This window comes from Neltuma alba, unplaced genomic scaffold (assembly GCF_004799145.2).
Source record: "Neltuma alba isolate B1F8T4 unplaced genomic scaffold, ASM479914v2 tig00012113_pilon, whole genome shotgun sequence".
Taxonomy (NCBI): domain Eukaryota; kingdom Viridiplantae; phylum Streptophyta; class Magnoliopsida; order Fabales; family Fabaceae; genus Neltuma; species Neltuma alba.
The window spans coordinates 49635-57877 of record NW_021636665.1 but is presented as its reverse complement, the minus strand read 5'-3'; the positions used below and the strand labels follow the sequence as shown (position 1 = coordinate 57877).

The 8243-nt window shown below is 33.9% G+C and overlaps 1 pseudogene; it reads left to right on the top strand.

The window, feature by feature from the left end:
• Positions 1 to 3975: 3975 nt before the first annotated feature.
• Positions 3976 to 7974, top strand: LOC114722759 (uncharacterized; annotated as a pseudogene).
• Positions 7975 to 8243: the final 269 nt, after the last annotated feature.

Genomic DNA, 8243 nt, shown 5'->3' with positions numbered 1-8243 from the left:
AACATGTGAAAAATAGCATTAAAGGAGTTATGAATAGCATTATAAGTTGTTAATCATGTTACAAATATCAAAAAAAATCCCCAGAAAAAGTTTGGGGCCGGCAGTCCATCAAAGCTCTACCACTGTTTGTTCGCCAGTGGCCGTTGGCCAATGAGAGTGACTTGAGTTTCAAAAAAAAAAAAAATAAAGAACAATACTGTAAATTCACCAACATTTTAAAATTCTAATTTAGTCATTATGACTAATTTGAAATTTTACAAAATCAAGTGATTTTTTAAAGTTTTGAAAATTCAATTATCATTTTTTCAGAATTTTCTTTATATTTTCACAGGAGTCAAATGAATAGTACGTACAGATATTTCAACAGACTCAAACATAGAGCACGAGTTTCAACTTGTGACCTCCCTCCTAAATAGGGGGTTGGTGCTACTAAATCCAAGAGTCTTTAGCTATTAATTCATGAGCTAAACATTTACTTCATTATCTTCATATGCCGCAAAGTTATTAAACAACATTTGAACAAATCTTATGCATAACCATGAACAATGGTCTATTCCATGCAATGTATGAGTATAAACAATAAGTGTCTAGAGGACAACGAAATTACGGCAAGTAATTAATATGCTAATTGTGGGATTTGTGATTTATTTATTAGTTGAAGTGGAGATATAGAATAATGTTGATCAAAGCAATGCAAATATTTTTCTAAAACTTTGTAAGGATAAAAATAGAAAATAGTTGTAAAAAAGTGGGAGGAGGAAAAATAGAGAATAGAGAAAAGTGAGAATAAATGTTTTCTCTTCTTATATTTTGAGAAAAATTAAAAAGGCAAAAAACTTATCATGATTTAATTAATCAATTCAATCAACTAACAATATATGATCAATTGAATTCTCCAACTATTTTATGTGGCAAATAATTGTTTAACTTTAGGTTAATAATAACTCAAAATAATTTTGCAAAGCTCAAAAATTTGACCTCAAACTAAATTTTTCAAATATGGAAAATGTCATTAATGGGCTTGAATTAAACTTTCACCTCAATGAAGCCCAAATGAACAAATTGAAGACTTAAAACACATCTTACGGCCCACTATCACTAAGCCCAGTTCTTCACTGTTAGATATTAGAATTCGGTCTTCCTTCTTTTTTCCTTCCAATTCACTTATTGGGGCAACAGATAATACAACGCGGGAAACATTAAACAGATCTGTTCCGGCCCCAAAGAAGGATCTAAAGTTAATTCATTGGCCCATTAGAAGGCCCAAATGGGGAGAAAAATCATATTTTTGTGTATAGATATAATTGTTTAGGTTCTAATTGTATTTTTTTTTAATATTTCTCTTAAATTATTGGAAAAACTAATGTGGAGATCCTTGCAATTTATTTTAGTTTTCAATTAGGTTTTTAGAGTTTTTTTTTCTTTTTATCAAGTGATTATTGTTTGTTTAGTTAATTGAGTTAGTACTTCCATTTAAAAAGTCTTTCACATGCTCGTAGTTAAACTTGACAGAGATGATGTGGTGCTAAATAAGATCTGTTTAAGCGCACATATGGACATAGAATGCAACGTGGACTGAGCAAACACAAGTGTGGAGCCAAGTTGGGGTGCAAAGAACAAAAGGCAAAAGCTGCTTAGAAGTTGGAACGAGCTTGGGTTTGCAGCCAGAAGGGAGATCATTGACTTGTTCTGCAAAAAAGCAAGTAAAGTCGCCACTTGATTCTTTGAAAGAGTAAGAGCACAAAAGATCGAGGTTGAAGATGGCTTTGGTGCAAATCGTGAGTGAAGAGAAAATTTTAGATCAGCGACACAAGCTGTCGAAGGTGCTAAAAGGGAAAACTTATAGATGATCTTATGCATATTTTGTCATTATGCATTGCTAAAGATGGAGTCTTTCAAACCCAGGGCACCAAATATATTTGTATGGGAGGGTTTTCCTTTTGATTTTTTTATATGGCAAATTTTGAATTATAAGTTCGGTCAAATAAAAATACTAGGAAAAATGACAAATAAAGACCCATGAATTATCAAAATCACAAGGAGATCACCTAAATAAGCAAAATTACCATGAAGGACTCGGCCCCATATTGCAAATATAAAATCTTGGCAAAATGTCTGAAATGCCCCTCAGCCAAGTTGTGATTTGGTCTACTGAAGTTTTCATTCACTAAAGTGAATTTGTTATTTCCCATAATCAACTTGTCATTTGGCATACCTTCAGTCAGGTTGTGATTTGGTCTACTGAAGTTGTCATTCGCTAAAGTAAAGTTGTCATTTCCTATAGTCAACTTGTCATTTAGCTAAGGGATATTTCAGACATTCATCAAAATTTCATTATAGGATCGGGTTCTTCATGGTAATCATGCTTATTCAGGTGACCTACTTGTAATTTTGGTAATCCAGGAGTCTTTATTTGTTATTTTTCCAAAATACTACCTCCTGTCCTTAATATAAGACTTTATTTGATTTTTATTTTGGTCCTAAACACAAAACCTCAATTTACTTTGTCTCTCATATTTATATATTAATATGCTTGATTAGTAAGGATATTTTAGGAATGACAACACCTATTTATTATAAATAACTAACTTAATTTATTTTCTTAATTTACTCAAATCTAACTCTTATATTTAGGATCGGAGATACTATGATAAAATTCTAAACTTGGGGAATCAGTTAGGCTATATATGTATGAAACCTTCTTTTCCAACACACATACAGAAGTGGAACCCAATCAAAGGAAACTTGAAACTGAAGCGCACCAAAAGATAAACAAGAGCATGAATTGAACGCAATCGCAGAAGAGAGAGAGAAAGAGAGACAAGAAAGAGCACGCGGAACTACATGCAAAAGGAGAGAGCACACAAATATTCAGGAGAGAGAGAGGGCACACAAGCATTCAAGAGAGAAAGAGGGCACTAGCAGAAAAGTAGAACTAAATACAACGAATCTCACTTGGCCAGGGAGGACGATGGAACTCAATGGATGCTTTGTAGCAATCTAGCTGTCAAAACTTTTTACCGTTATTGCCACCTCACTCCTTTCTAATGGAATTTTGGACTCTGTTAGTTTTAATTTAACAGTTTTAAACAAGAGGGACTAATGGTTTAACCGTGAAAACTTAAAAGGACGCAACAAAAAGGGAAAAAAAATTCTAAGGATCTAATTAAAAATTAAGATAAACTATAAGGACCTCCATATTAGTTTTTCCTAAGTTATTTGATGCAAAAAAAAAAAACTGGAAAAAAATAATTTTTTAGTATATACAAATAATTTTATGGGTTCTAATTGTATTTTTTTTTAATATTTCTCTTAAATTATTTGATGCAAAAACTGAAAAACCTTGATTTAATAAAGAAGAAAAGAAGAAAAAATATTTTTAACTCAAACGCTAGTAATTAATCATATTCAAATAAACTCTTTCTTTTTTTTGGCAAAAAAAGAAGGATAAACGTACAATTTTAATCTCAAGTTTATTTATCTTTTTTTTTTTTAATTTTTGGGGCAATCATGTGTTCATAATCTGTTTGTGTATATTTAATAGTAATGGGTAAAATTGTATAAAAATTTCTGAGTAAAATGGTACCACTAAAAAAAATGTACTGTGATCACTCAACCGAATGGCCGAAAGTCATCGTCTTCAACACACTTCAGGGAAGCTACACAGGCGATCGGATTCTCATAACCCTCTTGTTAATCTCATTTTTGTTTCATAAATCTCCTCAATTTCTTGTGCCATCATTTCGGGCTAATGTTGTTCACTTGCTCATATTGTCACATTCAACCTCATATTCAATGCTGGTAAAAAAAAAAAAAAAAACTCGTATTCAAACTATTTAAGCTGCTAATGTTGGAGAGTCGACCAAATAAATCATGGGTTTAAAAGTATACTGTGTAGTGGGCCAGTCTCTGGTTCGGAAATGGAGGACTTGGTCTCGCAATCCGGTATCTTTGTGGGTTCGGAGCTTACGATAAAATGTTGCTTTGGTAGCCATTGCTAAAGCTTCGGAAGAGAGAGTTCCCGGTGTTGTGCTCTACAATTACCCCTCTTTTTCTGGAGCTTACTCGGCTCTTTTTGCTCACCTCTTCCACACTTATCATAATATCCCGTGACTTATTTTGCCTTTCTCTTCTGTTGAGCCTCTCAGGTTAAGCTATCAGACGCTTCTATTTTTCACTACGGGGTTTTAGATTTTCATTTTTCCCTATAATGCTTTGTCTCCTTGTTTATCAAATGTAGCATAAGAACAAAACAGCGGCCGTGTATAACATTCTTAATTTATAGTATAACGGACCTTCCTGTACTTGTTTCCTAGTTGTAGTGAACGGATTAGTTTTGAAAGCAGAAAGTTATCTATCGAGGTTCATTATTAAAAAGTTATTATTATGGGAACCTCTACGGAGATATAATTCATCGATTGACTTTATTTCTTGTTCGAAATTCTTTAGAATGAAATAAGAACTTGAAACATTATGTCTGGGGTTTTCTGTTGATGAAGTTACAAATGTATGTCAGGGGTGAAGATCTGAACATTGAAGGCCTTGAGACATGTTATCTGCTTGACTTTCTTTGTCCAAAAGAGTTTCTTATGAAACTTTCACAGCAATTAGAATGCAAGTAAGCGGAGACTGTACTTCTGTTATGATAACATGAATCCTTTCTGACTGTCTCTATGTTGATCATTTTTCCTTTCTTCTCCCGAGTGTCATAAATTGCATATTAATTTAAACATCTCTACTCGTTCAGGGTTATTGGGTTTGATCACCGGAAATCAGTACTTCCATGTATTCCCGATGTCAATGATTGCCCTGGGAATCTCACTCTTCATGTAAACCTTGAAAAGAGTAGCTCCAGTGCTGTTATGAATACTTTTCTGCCAAACATGGAGATATTACAGTTCCTGATGTAAGTAGGAATTAGGGCTCTTCTACATGCTTTTGTTCTCCAGCATCTTAGTATAGTAATTGCTGAGATAGAAAGATGTTTGAATATCATAAAGCATGCGGCTCCAAGTTTGCAGGACTCAAAAGTAAGAGATCGTGTGGAACTTGTTCTCAAATATATTGAGGATGGAGACCTTCGTCGGTGGAGCTTGCCCAACATCAGGGCCTTTAACTTTGGAATGGGTGAATGGCGCTCAAGATTCAATTGCATTGCTAATCCATACATGTATGAGCAGGTTTGATCCTTTATGGATCTCATATTACTGAGAAATTTTGAGTCGGTTTTAATATGAATTTAGTTCATAGAGAAGTGGGCACAATGAGTAATTCTTTATTTAAAGATGTGTCTCACGAACAATTGGAATTATACTTGCTTGACACACAATGTCAAGAGGTTATATGTTTCATTTACTCTACACAAGTGTTGCAACTTTTCAGACTATGGCATGATTAGCCTGGGTGTATGTTACTTCTGAAATCCGCTTTGTTACTTTTCTTACCCAAAATAGTTCTAACTTCAACTCCTGATATCATGTTGTTGCCAAACGTTTCTCTTACTTCCAAAAAAAATCTTTGTCACAGTTGCTGGAGTTAACTGCTGAAGATTTAGTTGCAAACTCACATCTTTCATCCCACCAGAGTGCTGCAAATAAATTACTGGGAAAATTTTTCAGGGTTCGGCTGGGTAGAGGATTTTATGGAGTGTCTGGTAGTCTTCCAAGATTTAATCATCATTATACTGTCATTCTCTACTGCCGTTTGTAATTAATTCGTTGACCATGTCCAAGCATAACCTAACTTTACATAATTGTTATTCATATTTGTCTGTCTACTTTTTTTTTTTTTAAGTATATATTTATAAAAGCTTTCACCATTGAATTTTATTACCGTGGCATCATCATGTGACTGCAACATTGTGCTCCCCACCCAACTTTGAGATTGAAGTTTGTAATCAAATTTTGTTTCCTTCTCTGTTGCTTCAGGGGAGTCAGGGCAGATGAGAACTCAAATTTAAGTGAAGAAATAGGCAAGCTCCTGAGTGTCAAGAGTGCTGCTGCTGGTCTAAGGTAATTTATTCACAAAATGCCCTTATGTTTTGTTTGTCTTAATATTTTTAATTCATTAGAAAAATAATTCTCCATTAGTTTGCTGAGAGAAACATGAAGTTCAATCCGTGCTTAATGTCTAACTCAGATGGACCTTGGAAATTTATGACCATGAAATGGAGAAAAAAAATTATTCATGGGAAGTAAAAACTAGGGGGAAAAAACGGAAGCCACAGTCGGTAATGACTGAAATATAAATGCAGGTCTACCAATGAAATTTGACCCAAGAATTCCATTGGTCATTAGTGCAAGGCTCCTTTCATTTATTTCTTTAAAGTTGGGATCATTTGGATCAAGGACTGGTTGGACACAATAGCAGATGTGGTTAACCTATCCCAAACTAAATTAAACACACTTTTGGGTAAATGGTTCTTGACGATAATACCCACAACTGGTTTCCCCCACTTAATTTCTTTGTGGAACAAAATGGCATACTGTTCTCGCCAACTTCTTTCTACTCTAGCAATCTAAAATGAAGATATAAAGTAAAAGAATAAACAATTACCTAATGACAGCTTCATGAGTTATTGAGTTCTGCTTCTCTCTCGTCTTGTGTTGTTGACTCAGGTTGGTGTGTCAATCATGGATGCGAGTTTTTTGGCATGGATCATGTGTCAGCATGTTAATTATGTTGATATGAGATTTAATAAGCATACATGTAAAGAGATATTGTAACAACTCTGTATCAGGGATGAGGGGCTTCATATTTTGCTTGGGCTCGGGAAAATTTAACAAGATCCTTGGCCGTTTCTGTAATTATATTGATTCTTTCTCTGATTTTAAGCATTGACTATACATACCTTTGTCCAAGCATATTTATTTACTCACATTCTTAGGTAAACAGCCAAGAATTTATTAAGGACCGGAGGAGTATAAGATCTAGTTTGTAGTTTAAATTGAACTACAAACTGGATCTTATATTAAGACTAAAGACCGTACATTGGAATAAGAATTATTACATTCTGGTGACAAAATGTTGACATCAGCATGGAAAATGCAAATGAACAAGCAGCAGTTCAACAAGCGCTACTTCGTCGAAAATGCAGGCAATTGATGGGTGAACAACTTTCTGGTTTGGGAATTAACGAAGTGAACGATTTGGAAAACCAACTGAAGATGAGTTTAAAACGTGTCCAGATCAGAAAGGTATGATAGTTCAGTTCAACTCGAATCTTCATTCAATTTAACATCTCACAATTTTACAGGGCAAGTAGTGTACTTATCATTAATTTGTCCGCAGGAGCAAATCTTAACTGATGAGATTAAAGAGCTAGAGCAAAAGGTATTCAAGAAATTCTGTTTCTGATCTTGGCAATTATATTTGAAAAAGTATTCCCACAAATTCTGAATAATTTATTGTTGCTAATGCAGGGAAATCAAGTTTGTCAAGAAAATGTTGAACTTCATGAAAGGATACAATTCATTAGTAAAGAAAATGCAGAGTTGAAAAAGTATTTAAGTTTCATCCATATAAGTTGCTCCAGTCTCATAAGCACATACACATGCATATACAATCAACAAGCTAAGCTTGCCCTTAATTCCCATCTATATATTGTGCCTGTGCTATATATGATTAAAAGCTAAGTGTTTCAAGTTTTTTTTCATAGTCTAAATAAAGTCTTATTTTTTAATTAACTAGATTTGTGAAGCAAGGGTTATAAATGATGAAAATGAGAGTTTCAATCCTCCATACACTAGCAACCTGCAGTTGAGCCAGCCACGATCTCAATCTAGTGAGCCACCAACCAAAGCTATGGAGATGGCGTATATTATATTCCTCCAAACTCATGGATAAACATACAGTTTGAACAAGCATTAATATATCTTTATTGATTCCTATGACAGACTTCAGCTACAAGTCTTACAAGCTTTGCGAAGTGGCTATAATTGCTTGATCGTTATAGCAGAATATTCCTACAGATGAATAACATTAAAATTATAAGAAACTAACTAGAAATATGATGATAAAATATGCATATTGAACCATGATGTGCAACCAGGCCGGAAAACAAATGTAAATTTTTCTATCTTGCGTGTCCAAAATATGCACAAATTAATGTATCAAAGAGTGCATGAAACTCGAGAAATATGTTGAAATGACATGAAATCTTAGAGATATACAAGGTCATTGGCTCAATTTGAAATTAAATTAAGAGAATTATGTCCACTCGAAGTTGATCTTTGTATTGTCTT